This window comes from Thunnus albacares, chromosome 11 (genome assembly GCF_914725855.1).
Source record: "Thunnus albacares chromosome 11, fThuAlb1.1, whole genome shotgun sequence".
Classification (NCBI taxonomy): Eukaryota; Metazoa; Chordata; class Actinopteri; order Scombriformes; family Scombridae; genus Thunnus; species Thunnus albacares.
In genome coordinates, this window is record NC_058116.1 from 29,180,482 (window position 1) to 29,201,155 (window position 20,674).

Here is a 20,674-nt window from a genome sequence, read left to right on the forward strand (position 1 = left end):
ATTATGACTGACATTGACAGGATGGCGTTTCAGCTTATCAAACTTTGTTCATATTTAATTTATTATTCGGTTATACCTCTGTAATAAAATAAAAGCTGTTACATCTGTTCAGATAAGTGATAAGACTCTTAATGTTCAATGTAATGTATTCCACAAGACATGGTGGAAACTTTTTATTTTTTATTTTGTCTCTTAAAGTACTGTCATCCAATGGTTCACCAAAATTTATACTGGTAAAACAGAACATCAGAGGAGAATCTTGAGATTGTATACACACACACACACACACACACACACACACATATATGGTAAATGGACTGTACTTTCTAGTCTTCTGACCACTCAAAGTGCTTTTATACTACGAATCACATTCACCCATTCACACACATTCATACGCTGAATGGGTACAAGGTCCCAACCTGCCAATCAGAGGAAACTAACCATTCACACACTGATGGATGAAACCTTGCCCAAGGACACATCGACATGCGGACTGGAGGAGCCGGGAATTGAACCGCCGATCTTCTGATTAGTGGACAACCCGCTATACCTCTTGTGCCACAGCCGCTATATATTGCTGTAGTTTTTGTATTTATCATTATTAACTGCTGTCTGTCTTCCAAATTGCCCCTCAGGACATTAAAGCATATACTATATGTACAGTATACAATACCAGTCAAAAGTTTGGACACACCTTCCCATTCACTTGAATGAGAAAGGAAACTTTTGACTGGTACTGCATGTTTAAATATCCCTCTCCTATATAGAAATAAACAAATCAGGCTACTTTCATGATGATTGAGCGACTTGATGGAGGCACCTTGAACTGAAATCACACGTCAGTTCTACTAAGTAGCTCAGGGAGAGTCTGTGTTGCTTTTGAATTCACTTTAACGAATTACATGTTGGACAGGTAGTGCTGATAAAATGATGTCTTTTAGGTCTCAGGAATTTAATGATCACTGAGTATTCCAGCTGTACAGCTACTAAGTGGGCACAACATAACCCGAACGCCCTCGGCTGCCAATCAGCGAGAAAAGGATGCAGACCTTATCTACCCTGGCAAGCTCCACTCGTTTACCGCAGTGTTGCTTACTCGACTGCGTGATGAGACCAGCCCACTCCGGTTATCATTCAGTGTTCATCAGGGTCTCAACAAAAAACCGTTGCTGCTGCAGTATGCCACACTCATGGGTCCATATCTCTCCTGCAGCACTCCTTCTTCTTGGCTCACATTATGTATCACCTGCTCTCTTGAAGCTTGGCAACCGATGACAATGACAAATGACGAACTATGACTGTGACAATAGTTTGAATTTGTTTAAACTTGAAAAAAAAGTGACAGCCCTAGTGTGTATAATGTATGTTTATACAGCTAAGACATTCTTTCCAGGGGTATATTTTTATTTTAAGAGTGTGTCTGTGACATTTTTATCAGGATATTTTTCACATTTTGATCCTTTTATTCCAAGACAGATGCAGAACAGCAAAGAAAAAACATATATTTTATACCAGATTGTTACAAATTCTTAACATCTACCACATCTTTGCTCTATGATAAGTCACACAGCCTTAACCGCAAACCTCGATTGGGAAGAACACAGGAACCTGATAATCTTCAGTTGCCCTCATCCTGAACCTTGTCAGATGTTCTGCCTCAAGGATCCACTGCTAAAAAGAACAGATAAAAAAAATGAATCATAATATGACAGGTTGGGGGAGAAAGTAGCAAACAGCTTTTCCCTCTAATGATGGCTGTAGCACTAGCTCAAGCGGCCAATATCTTCAGCAGGTCCTTGCAGTGATGGTAAGGGTCTGATTCGTCACCAGCGGCACAAGTTAATTAGGCAAATGTCATGTGTTTCTCTCCTCCGGCAGACTACAGCCTGGCCCACCCTCTGCGAAATAATATTGTTAGCTGATCAAAATGGCTGACCTCATTAATTTCTCCAGACGTCTCCTGTTGTCAGCTCCAGGTTGCGGCGGGTCATCGCATGCTGCTTCACTTTTTACTTTTTATTTTTTTTCCTCACAAGGTGCAAATTTACCAGCAGAGGAAATATCCAGAAACATGATATGCAACCTCTAAGTGTCACATCCAAAGAGTTCCTTTTTCCTAATTCTACTTTCACCCTGCCATGACTCACTGTCTGCCCATTTGAAAAGCTGTTGCTATCCTTTGCTGTGAGTAACCACGCTGTCTGTGACGTGTAATAGAACAATGATATTGTGACTAACAGGAACTTTTTCTCTTGCCCTTAAGTGGTTTGAAGTTTGCTTGGCTGCGTTTGCTTAATTAGACCTAACAAAGTGTGTGAAAGCAGAAGACAGAGAAAAGCTTATTAACTATGCACAAACATGCTAATTAACCAACTCTATAAAGATAAGTCTGAAAGTCTTATCTTGATCTTTAGTCATTTATCACAGGATAAGGCCAGTGATATCATGGACTGTCAAAGAATCTCATGAGAAAAACTAAAAACACATTGAACAAGTATTGTCAGTGTATCCAAACTCTGACATATCTTGTTAATCTGTGCCAGATGGTCCATAGAGTGTTGAGTCAGAGATAATTTTCTATAGGTTTGTCAGTATCTTTCATTAGATAATTGATACATTGTGCAGCCTTCAGAATAAAACTATATATTTGTGACCTGTTGTTAAAGATTTGCATCATCATATGAACCAAATGGGTTTGGGACTGTGACAGACAGAGTTGGGAAACCATAAAGTTTGGTTTTGGTTTTTTTTATAGTATTTGTCGACAAAATGGAAAATATAGAATAACCTCAGCTTCACCTTTTAAGTACCAAGATAGCTTGACATTAGGTTAACCGCCTACTTTATAGAGTTATTATGGATTTTAACATTCACATAGATGACTTTTCTTGTAGCTTTACTGCTGATTTTCTTAAAGGACCAGTGTGTCAGCTTTAGTAGCATCTAGCAGAACAGGCTTGTCAGAAATGGAATATAATATTCATAAGAATGTTTTAATTAGTGTATAATCCCATGAAAATAAGAATCGTTGTGTTTTCGTTACCTTAGAATGAGCCCGCGGAGTCTGCCATGTTGCACTGCGATGTTTCTACAGTAGCCCAGAACAGACAAACCAAAAACTGGCTCTAGAGAGGACTTTTTAGATTTTTCACAAGTTTTGCAGCCCCCATAGGTTCTCCTACACATTTGGAAGGGGGGGGGGGGTGAAGAGAGGTGTATTCATTTGGTTGCAATCTGCAACCTCACCACTAGATGTCACTAAATCCTACACACTGGTCCTTTAATGTCACTGAGTCTTTCAATTTTATTCATCACACGTCCAGTCCCACACACATTAGAGGTCATACCTTGGACCTTGTTTTTATATGCTTGGTTTAAATATCGATTCTATTTCCTCTGAGGAGCTGCATGTTACTAACCATGAATGTGTTTTGTTCAACTTTTCTTTCAATTTAGATTCTCTGCCCAGTAAACGTGTAAATTGCTCTTGAATCTGAGAAGTTTTCAGCAGCTTTTGACCCAAGCGCAGTGTGTCTTCTCACACTGACGTTGCTTGTCTGGTCCACTTCTTTAAAACACATTGCTCTGCCGTTTTGGATAAAGTGGCTCTTAGTAAAATGAGACTTGTTCCCTCTGTCAATTCATCCCCCTGGTTAAATGGCACTATTTGTTGTTTACGGCGTAAATGTCAGAGGGTAGAGCGAATGTGGAAATCCACTGAGCTCCATGTGCACCGTCTCCATTACAAAGACCTTTTTAACTGAGTTTAACAACATGGTTAATGATTTGAGGGCTTCTTACTTTGCTAACCTAATTTCCTCCCTAAAGTCCTGTTCGACATCATCAACATTGTTAAGGATTGCAGTAACTTTCTCTTTTTCATCGTGGATAAGATTAGAGATGTCAGGGCTAGCATCATCCCCTCTTCTACTCCCTTTTCTGCTTATCCAACTTGGCTGTTAATTTTTGACTGCTTCTCTCCTATTTCCCTGCAAGACCTCATTGATCTGGTGGACAGTATGAAACCTCCCACAAGCCCTGTAGATATTTTACAAACTTTCATGCTTAAAAATGTACTTGCGTCTATTGCTCTATGCCTGGTCTCTATTATAAATAGCTCCCTGCAATCTGGTTGTGTCCCAGCTTATTTTAAACATGCATTTATTCAGCCTCTTCTAAAAAAAAACTAACCTTGATCCATCCTTTCCCCAAAAACTACAGGCCTATATCTAAGCTGCCTTTTATCTAAAAAGTTTTAGAGAAAGTTGCTGCCAAATAGCTCGCTGCAGTTTTGACTGCACACAACATGTTAGATAAATTCCAATCTGGTTTCTGTCAGAAACATTCCACTGAAGCAGCTCCTCTCAAAGTCTCCAATAACATAATGATATTCCTCTGATGTGGGTGAATGCTCTGTTTTGGTGCTGCTGCATCTTAGCGCAGCTCTCGATACTGTAGATCACAGCATCCTCATTGAAAGGCAGTGGGTGGATGTCTCTGGGAGAGCCCTGGACTGGTTCTCCTCCCATATCTCGGATAGTAGTTTTTCTGTGTTGCTTGGTCCCTACATGTCTGAAACTGCTGCTCTTTCCTGTGGCGTGCCTCAGGGTTCGGTCTTAGGTCCTATACTGTTTGTTTTTTATATGCTTCCCTTAGGTCATATTATTAGCTAATTTAAAGGTATATCACTGTTACACTGATGATAACCAGATGTATGTATCTTTTAAGCCTGATGAGACTGACAAACTAACAATTGTCTGACTCATCAAGGACTGGATGGCTAACAACTTTTAACAGCTAAACACAGATAAGACTGAGGTCCTTGTATCGGGTATGTGTATCGGGTCCCTTTCTTCAGCTGTGTAGTTTAATCTTAGAAATCTGGGGATCAGGCTATATACTTTAGTCAACGTATCAAACCATTGATGCGTTCATATTTCTTCCATTTAAGAAACATTGCCAAACTCAGGTCAGGTTCTGTCTGAGCTAGAGATGATCATTTACAGTTCAATATCATCCCGGCTAGACTACTGCAATTCCCTTTTTACCTGCCTCAGCAAATCATCCCTGGACCATCTACAAATGGTCCAGAATGCTGCTGCAAGGCTGTTGACCAGGTCCAGCAGGACGACTCACATCACACCAATCTTATCTTCTTTATATTGGTTTCCCTTCAAGTTTAGAATTGATTTTAAGATTCTTGTTTTTACATATAGAGCCCTGCATGGTCAGACATCCATGTACATATCTGACCTGCTCCATCTTTATATCACCAGTAGGTCACTTAAGTCTTCTAACCAGGGATTACTGGTTGTCTCGACTGAAAACAAAAGGTGGTCGTGCCTTTAAAGGCATGGCTCCGACACTGTGGAACACTCTTCCTATAGACATATGATCTGTGGTCTCTGTTGACACCTTTAATAAGCAGCTGAAGTCTCATATTCAAACCGGCCTTTGTCTCACCTCGTACTGTCTAGTGTTTGTAATTTTGTATGTTTTTAAGGTCTGTTGCTGCTTATTTTACTATTTCTATGGTCTTTTTTTTTTACTCGTGTGAAGCACTTGTGAACTTACTCTGTGAAAGGTGCTATATTAAATAAACTTTACGCACTTAATTACTTACTTGTCTGGACAATTTTGGAGATGATTTAAGCACCTGTGTTCACACCATAAGGTTTATTATGGAAGGGCGAAGGGTCGGCTGCAGCAGAGTGGTGGGAATCTGAGTAGTTTGCTCACTGATAGAGGGCTTAAGGAGTCATTGAGGTGAGTACAATTCTTGCCTAGCATCTGCTCACCATGTAGAGCACAGAGCTCATAAAGTGGATCTTTTGTCCGATGGACCTGGCCTACCCCAATGAAAAGGGAGCCCTGGTGCTGCCGTGCAAATGAGTAATGTAATTCAATCTGGACGCCACAACGGCTTTTATGTCTGGAAGCGGACAGTGAACACATCTGCAGGTTCCATCTCCGTGTAGCCCGGCCTAATTTGTTTGTCATTACTGGCTTGGCTTTCATCTGCGGGTTCTACGCGAGTATTTCTGGCAGCCACAGCCTCTGTGTTAATGGACTGTTCACAGCCTCTTCTCCAGATGCCGCCCGGATCCTGTGACCCTGTCCAACATGCAACTGTCCTCTCTGATGGGATTCTGGGATAATTATGGAGAGAAAAAAAATAAACACAACACAGTTCATTCTGTCTGAAACCAGAAAAGACACAAACTTCCTCTGAGTCAGTATATTTTTCCGAGTGACACAATAAAGTGTTTAAAGGGGTGTCGGAAATGTGATGCGTCTGAGATTTTAATGATGTGAAACCGGTGTCAACAGTCATTAAACTGATTAGACATTGGAGTTAAAAGCACATAGCACAAAGTCATTTCCAATACTTTTTCTATGTAGATTGTTATACAATGTGCTTACACATAGTCAGATTCAATTCATCAGTTGTAGCAGGGTTTGGGCTATTTCATGTGACAATAGTTTCTTAATTAATTGCTTAGATGAATAACATTTAGATGTGCTTATACATATGTTTTGTTTCAAGATGAAGCCACAGTAGAAAGAATGAATCTACTGGAATTTAACTTTTGAAATCAAAGGTTAAATTTACACTAAATTGAAAAATGCAGAGTTTTCAGTTATTTTTGATCCAAGAGCAACACTATGACTTGATTTCATGAAACTTTGAAATCCACCGATAAACAGGAAGAATGCACAGTTTCTAAGTAGCAAGACAAACATTCTCAAGTTGTTATTCAACAACAGCAGTACATGACAGAATACACACACTCACACACATCCCATCCCGATTTTACAACAGAATAGAGACACTAACTTGTTGGTTTACAGTGCCTTATTAAAAACTGCCATTGTTTAAACATGTAAAAGCAAAGATTTTTTGAATGTATTTGTATGTAGTGACAACCTGAATTCATTATGATACAAAAACACACACAAAAAACCAAAAACAAAACAGTGTGGTATTTTTATGGCACCGCAACGGGTGAATAATTATACAGAATGCAGTCTAAATAGGACACTGCAAAGGCCACCTTTCATTGTTAGTGCACAAGATATATACCAATACTCAAAGTCATGACAGAAATAAACATGAAATATACAGATACAATTTTAAAAAGTAGCAAATATGCAACCCAGTGACTGTTCAAAGCAAGAAGGTCTTCAGTTCAAACCACAGACTGTATATAAAGATAGATGTAGCCCAGAGTTGCAGTTTACAGTTGGCACCATCTTTTCCATTTGGAGCCAGGACCATCCAAATAAGGAGTGCGGGTTGTTGCCTTTCACGCCCTGCTACCTCGGTAACACTGAGCGGTGAACATAATCCGACTCAGTGTGAGTCCTGTAGCCGAGGAGAGCAGCAGGTGAGTGAACTGTCCATCAACGCACACATGGCAGACATCAAAACTGCTGTACATCTTCAAATCTTATTTAACAGAACAATAATTTCCAAAATGACCACTAGCAGACTTAGACCATAATGACTCATTGAAAAAAAAAAGATTGACTTAGTATTTCTATAGAGAAGTTGATGCTTTTTGAATGGAAGTCTATTGAAGTCAAGGATTTTTTTGGAGCCAGCATCCAGTGGCTGTTGGCGGAACTGCACTTTAAGGGACTTCCTCATTGGCTTCAGACTCAAACTGTGATAGTTAACATCATGGGTTTCCTCTGGGTGCTCCAGTTTCCTCAAGGTAGGTTAGTGAACTGCAGACTTCTAATGTGCCTGAATGTGGTTGTGATTGTGATAAACCTACCTGCTGTCCAGGGTTTAACCTGCCTCTTGCCTGATGCATGCTGATATATGCTACAGCGCTCTGCAACTCTGAGCAGGAGAGATTGGTATGGGAATTGGCAGTAGATCTTTGCAAGCTAACCACATTTTCCCTCCTTTTGTGTTTCTTTATGTAGCTTTAAGGATGTTAAAATCATAACTCCTACCACAAATGATGATTACAGGATAATGACACATTAAATTTTCATTTTCCAAGATTCTCTTAAGACGTCGTCATCATTAGGTGAACCAACGGAGAGTGACAGGAATATGACCACAAACATGAAAAACAGAAACATGTCTCCTTGTAAGGTACTCTGCATTTACCTTGTTCTACTTATTGTAATAAAACCGTTTAAATGTTTATTTGTAACATAATACAAGGCAGTGTAACAGCAGCCACAGTAGAGAAGAGTCAGTAACTCAGTAATATTTTGAAAGTTGGCTAATTAGGTAAAGTCAGCCATCATAATCTAGTGGTCATACCAGACCTATTAAGGCTGTAGCAGCAGAAACTAAGTGTATTTAATAAACCAAGGGAGTGTTTTATTGCCTATGAATTCAATTTTTTATTTGCTAGCAGACGAATGTGTCATTTTTACCTTTAAATGTCGAGCTTTAAGAGGCTAAATTAACCTGTTTATTCTGATAAAGCTACAAGTATTGTCAACCTGAAAACTAAAACATCAGGAACATCAAACAAATTGCAGGATAAATTACATTTGTTCAAACATCTGATGCCAGTTTGGTCATATTTTCACACAAAAGATGATTTTTTCTCTCTCTCTCTCTTTTTAAACAGCTACAGCAGCACTTTGTGGCTCTCCGGTTACACTGCAGCTAAATGTCCAATATTTACCTAATTATCCTTTTATCACTGATGATGCTTTTTTCTGCCAAGAGACAATCAGTAAGCAAGCTGTCTTTTTTTCTGGCAGTTTGGCTTTAAGTAAACCTGTAGCTGTAGCAATGTTACAGCAGTGCATCATAATAATGTAACAACAGACTTATCTAAGTAGACATTATGAGAAATGTACGTGCTAATAATGTCATAATAAAAAGATTGTGCATTAGAAAACAAAATATAAACTCTTCATTTGCAATTTATTTTAAATAGCAAAACCCTTTGAGTTCAAAAGCTCCATTTTGCAGGACACCCCCCTTATGAAGTGCCAGGGATAGGCTCATAAGAAATAAATTAGACTTCAATCAAAACAGTAAAAAAAAAAAAAAAAAAAAACGATATGAAAATAACTGCCGTCACAGTGCCAGGACCTCTAATTGTAATCTACTCTGCAAGCAGTTTTAAGAACAGAGACCATGAACGCCTCAAAGCTGCACTTCCAAGAGCCGGTCGGCGAAGCATGATGGACGTCTAAAATGAGCCACTTCTGTAATTCAAAGTGCAGTAAAGGTTTAGAAATTCTGTCGGACAGCGGGGAGTCTTTTTGAAGAGAAACTTTATGTAGGAAACTGAGGGGATGGTGTACACTTTCTATTATGCAGCAAACCAAGGCTATCTTGAAATTTGGTAGAAGTTACAGCCGTGGGTTATAAATCTGTCACCAGTAATGAAACACAGGGTGCTGCAATAAATTGCTAGAAGGGGTCTTAGGGCAATAATGGAAACATGCATATCTGTCCTACCATATATGGTGAATGGAAAACTCTTGAGGAAAAGAAAAGAAATAAGATGATTCCTTAATATTAAATATTAAACAATATACAGTATATGAGTTGGGTAGCAGGCCAGGGAAATCTATTTTTAAACTAATCTGCTGTGCCTAATTACCTACTTTGTAATTTAGAAGTGACCAGATTTCCCCAACCGTCACTGGATTATCATATGTTTAGACAGCGTACTCATTATCTTTCACGGGTTACCATAGTAACGACGTAGCATGCTGCATTTTCCTGTGTGACAACTCTCGGAGCAGTGGAAAGAAAGCAAGTAGGTTGGATATTTCACTCCCTCCTTTTCACGCCGCCTGCCTTCATGCCTGCCTTCATGGTGGCATTTTGCACAGAACGATCATCGTGAAACTGCATGTGTCACGCAGAGAGATGTGCAACAAAATAAACCGTTAAAAAACAATTGAATAAAGTGATGCTGAGCTGCATCTACAAATCTGGACACTTCATGTACAACACATTTTTGCCCAGAACATACTTTTCTTTTCATATGCGATGAAGTGGAACTCGAATTTATGTTTCATTAAACCCAAACTATAAAGAGAGGAGCAGGAGTTGGTATAGAAATATTACTTTGCTATCTGTATTTTATCAAAAATGTATACTTTTATCCTGTTTTTTTTAAAGAATCTGTTGAGTAATTTCTCAGTTTCTAGAGAATTTGTATTTTTTTAAACTACTAATGAGACAGACTGAAAAAAGGAGACAGACTGATATAAGAAATGGTGAAAATTGAAACAGTAGAGGCTGATATCTCCCACAGTGCAACCAAAATGGCATCTATTTGTGAGACCTTGCAAATGTTTTTCAAAGTGCATCCTCAGAGAGAGAGAGGAGTCATAGGAGGTCAGACCCCGCTGCGCCCGGGAGGCTCATCAACAAACATTATGATGCACCTGTTCCTCCTCATCACTGAACCAGAGCTCTGGCGATTCATTAGCAGATCATATGTGCACGAGCTAATATGGAAAATGGAATTTAGCATCAAATACCCAGGTGTATAAATGTATGTGTTTGAATGCACATTCACTCACTGAACTCACTTTAAAGGTGTTTTGCACCGTGCTGAGTTTTGTGACCGTAAATTGACCCTGCGTCTCTCTCTCACCTGAGGTAAGACTGGCAAAAGGTAGCAAATGTGCCCACAGAGGGACAGCTATGAGGCAGTCAGTAGTGCAAATAAGTTTTTTTATATAAATATATATATACAAATGTCACATGTACACTGAGAGAGTTATTGGTCCTCCTGTCCACACTGGCGGTGAATTAATCCCCCTATAATGCAACCACAGTGAATAAACTGGTCCAGCTGAAGTTCAGCTGAAGCTAATAAGAGTTTTCAGAAGTCCAGCTGAGTAAAAATGACACCGGAGAGAGCTCTAATAAAGGATATAGTTCAGATTTTTGTGAATTCTGTGAGGCTAATATAAGTCTTCAGTAGTCTCGTCAGCCAAATCAAGCAGGTATCTGTCCATGTTGTGGGTTTATTGCCAGCATTTTATAGTGGCAGCCCCAACAAACCTTGATGTCCCTACCAGGATGTATCCCTATATCCCTCCACTGTGGCTCAACAAGGAAACATCATTTGGAAAAACACAAAGACAGCCAGCAGGAGGAGGACACCCACTCAGCATTCAAACATGAGTGACTTTTACGTTAATGTTGCTCACAGTTTTATTTAGACATGATCAGACAAAAGAGACAATGCTCGTGTGATATTTGGCACCTTGTGCGTGCACACAAGAGAGAGGGAGCCGTATGTTAAAACTTGCTGATAAGTTCGACATACACCAGCATTGAATGACAGGATGTAAAGTCGGGGCCTCTCATTTAATATGCTGTCACGCTGTAGGCTCATGTAAAGCATTTTGCTGGGTGGTCATTTGCTTAACAGTTAGCATGAGTGAATATTGAACATGTAGAGACGGCGTGCTCGTGTGATGAGGTTATTACTGTAGGTGAAAGAGGGTTTTTAACCTCTTCTACTCCAGCTGCACCACAAAGTGGAAATTAGTTTTCATAGTCTGATCTATAATATGTGTGATGGTCCGGCTCTGAGAACATAGCGAGGAAAAGGATGAATTAAAAGAAAGGAAGTTTATTTAACCGAGATTTATTTTGTTTAAACAAGATAACAAGATAACAGATTAGGCTGGCAGGTGGAGCTATTGACTACCAGGATGGGGCAGGTCTTTTATAACCTTCGCCTCCCTGATTGGCCTCCAGCTGCATCCAACCAGGAACCTGCAGCACTGAAAGAAACACACACACACAACACAGCAACACACACAAAGATCGACCTCAACAGTGTTTCTTAGTTTATTCAACTGTTTGATTGAGATTATTACAGTGATGTTAGAAGGTAAAACAAGACGTGTATGTCTTGTGTTTTACCTGCAGCCTTTACATTAATCTGACAGCATTCAGTTCAGACTTGTGCTGAAAGTGATACAGGTTCGACCTTGTAAGACTGCCATCGTAACTTTTACATAAAAATGACTCGAATGCTTATTCAGACATGAGAGCAACATGTTAAACTACCATCAGATTAACATAAACCTTCTCCAGAGTCACTTTTACTCAAATGAAACTTGAAATTACAACCATCTCCATACAGAACATCCTCAGTGCAAGTTATTGAGGAGCTGTAGAAACCATAAAAAGAAACACTCACCCTCTCTCTCTCTCTCTCCCCGCAGTGTCTTCCACAATAGTAGCATGCTAACACAAACAACCAAAGTGACTCCCTGCAGGTAAAACCATATTGTTCAGACAGACTTATCCTCACATCTCCAAGGCAACCGCTATGCACATGTACATGCCCAGCAATCAGGCTGGCATACTAAGTTGGTGTGTTGCTGCCCATAATAACTCTCCAATTTTCTTTCACACTCACAGCTGTAAACTTCAAATGTGGGTTGAAAACTGCACGACAAGTTTGAAACTATTAATCATGTAATCCAACTTTTTTGCTTGGAAATAAAAAAAAATAATAATGTGTTGTAAAACAACCCTTTTACCCGCTAAACAAGGTCATAATTACATCTATTAAGTACGGTTATAAATAAGAGTGAGCTGGAGGAAAATCATCGCTATCGACAACCTGACGAGCTTCTGCACATTTCCGTCCTCCGGTTATCGCAGCCTCACAGGCCGCACTTTGAATTTGGAAATAAAACAAATAATTTTTTGCTCTACGCTGTATAGCGTACAATATAACATAGCAGCAATACATCTGTTTATTTCCTTCCTTTAAATTCCATAGTGTTTGTTAGTCATAGCGTCCAGCTCCAAACTGAATAAACACCAGCAGAGTTCTGTTAGAGCAACATTTTTAGATAGCATCAAACGCTCGCTCCAGAGTCATTTCACTTCTGTGAACAACAAACACTCCCCCCGTTCTTTGAAGAACTAATGAAAGTCACTGGAAAAAATCCACATTCATTAACGGTGCAAAAGTTGCTACATGGCTGTAAGATAAGTGTTGAGAACATACGTATTAATTAACAAGACTAAGAGTCTAGAGCCATGCTGAGGCTGTCGTTAGGCATAGTAGCAGTGCACTGAATTAAATGCTAACATGCTCAAAATTCAAATGCTGATGTTGAGCAGGTCATGTTTTATTTGGTCATGAATTATCAGCAAAGTGTGTGTAGCAAATTTCATAATAATCCATCTAAGTCAAGTCAGTTTTATTTGTATAGCCCAGTATCATAAATCACAAATGTGTAAAGGGGAACTTTACAATCTGTACAATCTGTCCTCAGACCCTCGATTCAAATAAGGAAAAACTCACTAAAAAAACCCTTTAACAGGTAAAAAGGATGACATCATTACAGATGGATTCATAACATATATAGCATATGGCATATGTGAAGAATCCAACAGTTGTCAAGTTATTTAACTCCTTCAGGTAAAAAATGTCAACTTCATAGTGGAGCTAAACTCACCAAAGTAATTATAATTAATCATCTGGACTTCATGAATGTCTGTATAAAATTCCATCATGATCCATTCAATAGTTGTTGAGATATTTCAGCCATATTTTGATTTGAAAAACCACACAGAACACACCATACAAAATACAAAATACAAAGCTACACACATAAATCACATAAACCCACAATGTCAATCAGACATAATGTAAACTAAACTGTGACTCAATGGTCAAACAGCTGATTGATCTTTAGTACATGTTTCAGTCTGGTCTTAAATGTATTGATTGAACTACAGTTCTTCATATCATCAGGTAGGGACGTTCCACTGAGTTGTGGCTTCCACAGAGAAAGCTGACTGTCCAAATGCAGTACAACGAAATGGTATGTTACAATCTTTTATAGAGAATATTCTGGAGGAATGCATTGGCTTTGAGTTTGTTTGTATAAAGACTCAAAAGGATTTATGGCTGTTTCTCCAGCCTGCTCCACAACATGTGATGCAATAAGACATATGAGAAAGAATCATAGCTGCATAAATATCTTGGCTGCATCCAAAGAGAGACGGTTTCTAATATGTCTAAAATTTGCTAAGTTGTACTTAATGGTTTTTTTTAACATGTTTAGCTAGCATGGTTTAAATATAACTTACTATTGCAGGGAATACACTCTTTTGGTTGTAGTCCGAGTCCCACTCTACAGTATTCATTCCAACAGCTACTCTTTGCCTCTTTTCCAAAGAAAATTGAGTAATTCTCTCCTCCAGAAAACTCCGTGACATCCACTCCAATCTGACCACAGCCCGGCTATCAAGACATGAAAACAAACTCAGCAGTGAGTTGTTTTTCTGGCCGTCAGGGATGAAATCCAGGTATTACATTGCTGCCTGGCAGTCATCCAGAAGGCACAGAACCATAATTAACTCTAGTTTGGAGTAATTTAAAAAGATTGAGAGATCAGAGCTTCTATTCCATGAGTGTTGATGACTGTATTGATTAAAAATGAGACGCACATGTCAGAAACGGGATGATAAACATCCAGCGCTGACAGGTGGAAAAAGAGATGAGTAATTATTTTTTAATGTGTGAAGATGCTAAAATAGAGGTGCTCTTTCAGTTAATTATTCTATATCACCGTTTATTTCCTCTGTGAAATGTCAAAATAAGATATTTAATCAATAGATTGCTCTGAGGGACCTCTGCACTATAACATTATGTTTTAAAGAAAAGGTTCGTGGCTGACCCCAAATGCACGATGTGAGAAAAGTGGCCTCAGGGCCGGATTCTAGACAGAGACTAGACTCGCTGCAGCCTTTAAAAAAAAAAAAAAAAAGAAGGTATTTTTCTCTTTTTGCAGCATGTTGACCGACCACAATGACAGACCAGCAAAATAAAATATACTGTAGATGTTTACATTGGCTGACCAATAATATAAATGTTTTTTTATTTTGCTGGGAATTTAAAAGCACAACACAAGGATTATTTTTCCTGGTATTGTTGGTGTGTTTGTTTGCTTGGCCTCACTTGCTTGTCTCTGCAAATAGAGACAGAAAGACCGAAAGCAGATCCAGTAGGCCGCCGTCATGACAGCCTTGAGCAAATAACTATCTGCTGCTCGGCTGCAGCTGCTCGTTATATACCGAGATACCTCAAGGTTTTAAGTATAGTTTTTTAGTATGGCTCTCCCTTACCTTGCAAACTATTTCCTCAAGATGTCACCATGAATGAGAATTTAAATTTACTCATCCCAAAAAAAATGAGAATTATATCACCCCTGTCAAAAACAGAAAATACTGAAATAAAAGCAGAGTGGTAGGTAGAACTAAAGTAACCATACTCTTCAGGGACCAAGGAGGATGTCACCCAGTGCAACAGTGTGGCTCGTTAACCTGTTTTTAATTGGAGCTCTGCAGCAAAGAGGAATACCTGTAAATCGGTTCAATTCATTCACCTTATCTTTTAACACCAGGCGGTGTTTTGCTGTCCTCTCTGGTTGAAAGTTTTAAGCCTGTTTCATCTCTGACCACGCCCAGCAGTGATGTCATCGGGTCCCGGAGTACACCTGTACGTCACTGCAACAAGGTGAGATGTTAAACCGCAGGAAGTCTGCAAAGACAAATGTTTATCAGTTAATATTAAATATAGCTAGTCAGAGTGGTTGGCAGCACAGGACACAATACATACATAGGGTACGGTATGTGACATCCTGTGCAATAAAGCAAAGTTATGCAACTTTTAAGAGGAGAAATGAGACATTCTTCCACTTAAAAATGAAAAAGTTGAGTTTAAAAGCAAGCTAAAGTTACCATAGAGCCATTATCAGTCTGCTGACCTCTATGTGCTACCATTACATCACACTTGGCTGCTGTTCAATAAAAGGTACACTGGCTCACTTTAAAGCACAATCCTGCTTAATTACAACTTTGGTCTTACCTTTGAATATTTGATCATTCCCATTAGTAATAAAAACATTGTATTCACCAAGTTGATACTGATGCTGACAGCTAAAAAGGGGCAACACTTTACTTAAAGTCTCCCTCTATTCAGCATTTATAAGCAGTAAATAAACAGTTAAGACATGGTTTATAACATTGTACAATGTAGTTGTAAGCAGACGTGTTTATTAGTGTCAACAACTATGAATGACACATATGTCTTCATAGGAGGAGTTATAATTGTTGACTGCTTATAACTACATTACAGTGTGCTATAAAACATTTACTGATAGAAATGATGGCCGAAGTTACAAAATGAGACCTGAGTTGTAACATCTGGGATTTATCTTTTATTGTATTTTCTTTTAAAGGAAGCAGGAAAGGATTCGTACTCTCTCCATCCTTCATGATCTTCGCTGCCACTCAAATGTAAAGCCAAAGTCAAATGAACTGAGGCAACAGTAACATAACAGCCCCAACCGCTGCAATGACAAACACTGATATAAGGCTCCACTTTTCTCCACCACCAATGAAATCAAATACATTTATTTTCCATTCATATGTCTGAGAGTCGTAATGAATGTGTCCCTGTTATCTCTGCTGGATCACTCCTATCTTAGAATTACAGAGGTGTAGATAAGAGGTTTTTTTTTTTTTTCTTCCTTTAAAGGGGTGAGATGTATATCTAATGCCTTTAAACTGTGAAAGTGCTGCTGTACATCAGTCAGGGTGGAAATCAGTTGTTTGTTTTCATTCTGTATTCAACACAGCGGGCCCTTGCCAGTCGAAAGCTTTTTATCTGTTGGCTAAATCTCCATCAAAGAAGAGCATTGCTAGATTTTGGCTTTTTACTCTGCTATTAACATGCTTTAAAGCAGTCTGGCTTATACTAGTGGAAATGTTTGTCTATTTACTTCCTTTGCCCAGTCACCCTGTCCTGTCCTGCTGTTCCATGAGGTATAAATTGAACTGCAAGTGTGTTGGAGATGGTTTGTCTTTGACAGCAGTGGTATGACATACAGTTTGTATGGTGGTACAACATCTCGACAGTCTCCCTCTGTTGCTGTAACTGCAGAATCATTGTAGTGAAATGTTGAAGTCCTGCTTTTTTGGCTGGACCGGCCACTGACCAGCCTTATAAAAGTGGTTGTCCATGAGTGCCTGAGTGAGTAAAGTTTAAACATTGGTCGGCCGGCCAAGTGTTGGAGTTCTGCTCTGAGCTCTGACGCCTCTCAGCTCCTGCTAGTCAGCTAAACTCCTGTTTAAGCTCCTGTTTCTTCTCCTCTACCATCCAGTGCGATCAAATCTCTGGCTTGCGGCTTGGATTTTTATAACTGAACTAATACCTGGATGCAAGCTTTTTTATTTCTCTGATGTTTTCACATCACAAACGACGAACAACAGCATTAAAATACGAGTCTGCTCTGCAGGTAGCGCTTGATTTGACTGTAACTGCAGGCGAAGATAAGCCTCCAGAATTTGCACCAAAAAATACTGTCAAAACTTTCATTTTACAGTTTCCACCGCAGCCTCCGTGAGCATCAACCGGGAAAGAGGCAGAAAAAAGGTGCATAGAGGCGTGAGGGAGAGCGCGGAGAGTTAAAGCATCACTGACAAAACACTCAGTGCAGAGTGAGTCTTAAAAAATGAGAGACATCTGCAGAGCGAAAGAGATGAAAGAGCGGTGGGAGTTAACAGATAATTAGAACAGTTATAATTAGAATTAAAATAAGTTCTCTTTTAAATCAAACATCCCAAGATATGAGTGGAAAGTATTTAACTTGCAACTGCATTTATAACTTTCTTTTTTTTTCAAATACAGCTTAAGCATGTGATGCTATTTCAGTAGACTTTAACAACTATTACTGTGAGAACTGCAGATGAACATTTAATATCCAGGAATTCACATTGTAGACACAATCACTGATTAAACTCTGTAACAAATTCGGCCACAACTCAACACATTGACCAAAACACGGTCCAGTCTGACCTAGTCTTGTTTACTGTCTGGGAGAAATAAGTTCTGGCTGAGACACAAGTTTTCATGTAAAAAGCTTTTAGCTGCAAGTGTTTTCAGTGTAGACTGACCTGTAACTTTTTATTTTTTTATTTTTGCATTCTCATATGGTAATCATAACATGGTAATGGACTCCATCTGTTCATCAGCTTGACAGCTAACAAATAGCCTGTTGTGCAAAATCATACGGCTAATTTCTCTACTGACTGCCTACTGGTAGATATATCAGAAGTCCCTGATATATTATAAATTAGACGTGGACAGCGGGGCAGAGAGTTAATATGTGTGCATCGGGCGTCTGCATACGTGCTCCGTTCTTGCAGTGGGTGGGCTTGTAGATGTGTATCGTAAATGCAATTTGTGCAGCTTGTGGCTCACCGCTCTTGTGGATATGAGCAGATGATAAGTCATTAGGATCCTAGAAAACCACTGTAGCATTGAGAGCTAGTTGGTTATAAATATTTAGATATAGATCCTTATGTCACACACCAAGTTACTGCATCCAAACACGTACAAATCTAGTTACTTTAGAGGTTAAACAGTGTGTTTACACAGTCATTTTCAACATCTTAATGTGTTAAAAAGAGAAATTTCTCCTTTTTCAGTTCTTCTTTTGCAGGAAATATGATGCTGCCCAGAGCATATTGTTAATTAGCTTATTTGGCAAGTTGCAAAAATGTTGATACTGAACATATGGGCGAAATGTTATATTTTTTCCCACCAGAATATTTGATCTTGCAGTAGAATAGCTGCTATTAGCAACTACAGCATGATTCAGCTTTTTATGGTTATGTTTAGGCACTGGCTGCACTTGGGTAAGGTTAGGGAAAAGATCACGGTCTTGGTTTAATGCAGACGAAAGTCTGCAGCAACTTGAAGCACTAAGTTTATTATAATTGAACCAAAACCACAGTCTTTCCCTAAGCGTAACCAAAATACTTTTGTTGGCTAAACTTGGCACCAGAATCCCCGGTTTCTGGTGCCAGAGTCCTGCTTCTCGCATACCAACCATCCAACCCAACCTCCTCCCTGCTACTTCAGTGTGGGACGTAAATGTAGCGCTTAATTCAATAAAAAAAAAAATGTTGCTTGTGAACATAATGCAGGCTGCAATTACATTTGTTTACGCAATGCAAATGGGAAAACAATTTAGTCAAATATGTAAAGCAAACAAAAACTACCAAACCAAAACCAATCCACGGCACTCTGATAATAAAACACCTCCTCTACTAATAAAATGTGTCATGTGGTGGTGGTTGTATTGTTAACTAAATAAATAAATGCATGTTATTGACGAGCATCTTTCTTTTATTTGTGTAACATTTCTGTCTGCAACTGTCAGACGTCCTTTTTTCTTGCTACTTGTTCTTAAAAAAGGAAACCACAGTGGCACTGAAGGAGCCTCTGTATTTCTTGCATTACAGTACAACAATAGCCTATCATTATACAAGGCCGTTCATTTCACAATAATGACTACAGAATCCTGGCGAGAATCACGTCCAGAGTCAATAAGGTTACTGCTTTTGTGCTTTGTTGGAATGACAGGCCTTCGTGTGTTGGTTTTATAAAGGCATGAAAAGATAGAAGTGTGTTCCTGAATCTTCTTCAACAGTTTCTTAATAAAAAAAAACCTTTAATAACTGAGTGGTGCAGCTGAATTTAAATTGTCCTTGTAACATTAAGATCGTGCCAGCAAATTCGCACATTCAGGTCCCTTATTTCTTGGTGGTAACACACTCTTTTTTTAATACTTTTTGATACATATGGTTTTAAAATTGAAATACTTCACAGCTTAAAAGTGTTTTCAGATACAGAACAGTTTAATGTGAAGGTTAGATTTGGTACAATACAATGCTAACAATATGTACTTTGTGCCCAGATAATGTTATATGCACATACTATACATGCACACTCTTAATACAAAGACGTGAAGCATTTTTAGATGCATATCTCAAAAACTAAAAAAAATGTACATAGTTCAAATAACTAATGGAATGTTAAGAAATATATTTGTTCATGTTTCTACACTCAGAAATGTTTTGGATCAATGTGTTTTATGTATTTATTCAGTAAAATTTGATAAAAAAAAAAAACATGTTTTTTCAATACCTATATCAATCATTATGGTTTATTGACTTACATAACCTTTTAGCTTAGGTTGTACAGATTCTAGGGATATGAAGCATTTGAAGATACTCCAAAAAAATGACATCACAGTAAGCAAAAATACCAATGTAGGCACTCGCGGACCATTTCTATTGCAGAGTTCAAAGGGTTAAATTATATATTAGCACTTAAAGCTGAATTAATTGCATTTTTTTTTTTTTTGGCCACTTCGGGGTAGTGAAACAAGCTGACAACAAAACATCAACATATTAGTATTGATTTAGATTCCTGTTTGTTTCCACCTGATGAATCCATTTTTATTAGTTTGAGCTCTGGTTTGGTCTCCAACAACTCATAAGAAAAGCATTTTTGGCTGCTAAATGTTCACCAGCTAATCAACAGCCAGTCTATAATAAATTAAATTAAAGCTTTTTCACTCTAATGAGAGCAGAGATGCTGGCTGGAAAACCAAAACAATGAAAAAAGAATGAAAAAATATGCCAAAAAGTCTCTTCAGAACTCGATATTATGGCAAAGCTGGATAACAAGTCTCTGTGGATTCATCACTACAAGTAACCTTTTTGACATCACACAAAGTTATTTGATCTACTAAGCATATAAATTGCTACTTTAATTTGCAATCTTATATTTTCCTTGCAGTAATTACAGCATGCAAAAAAAGAGAGATAGCT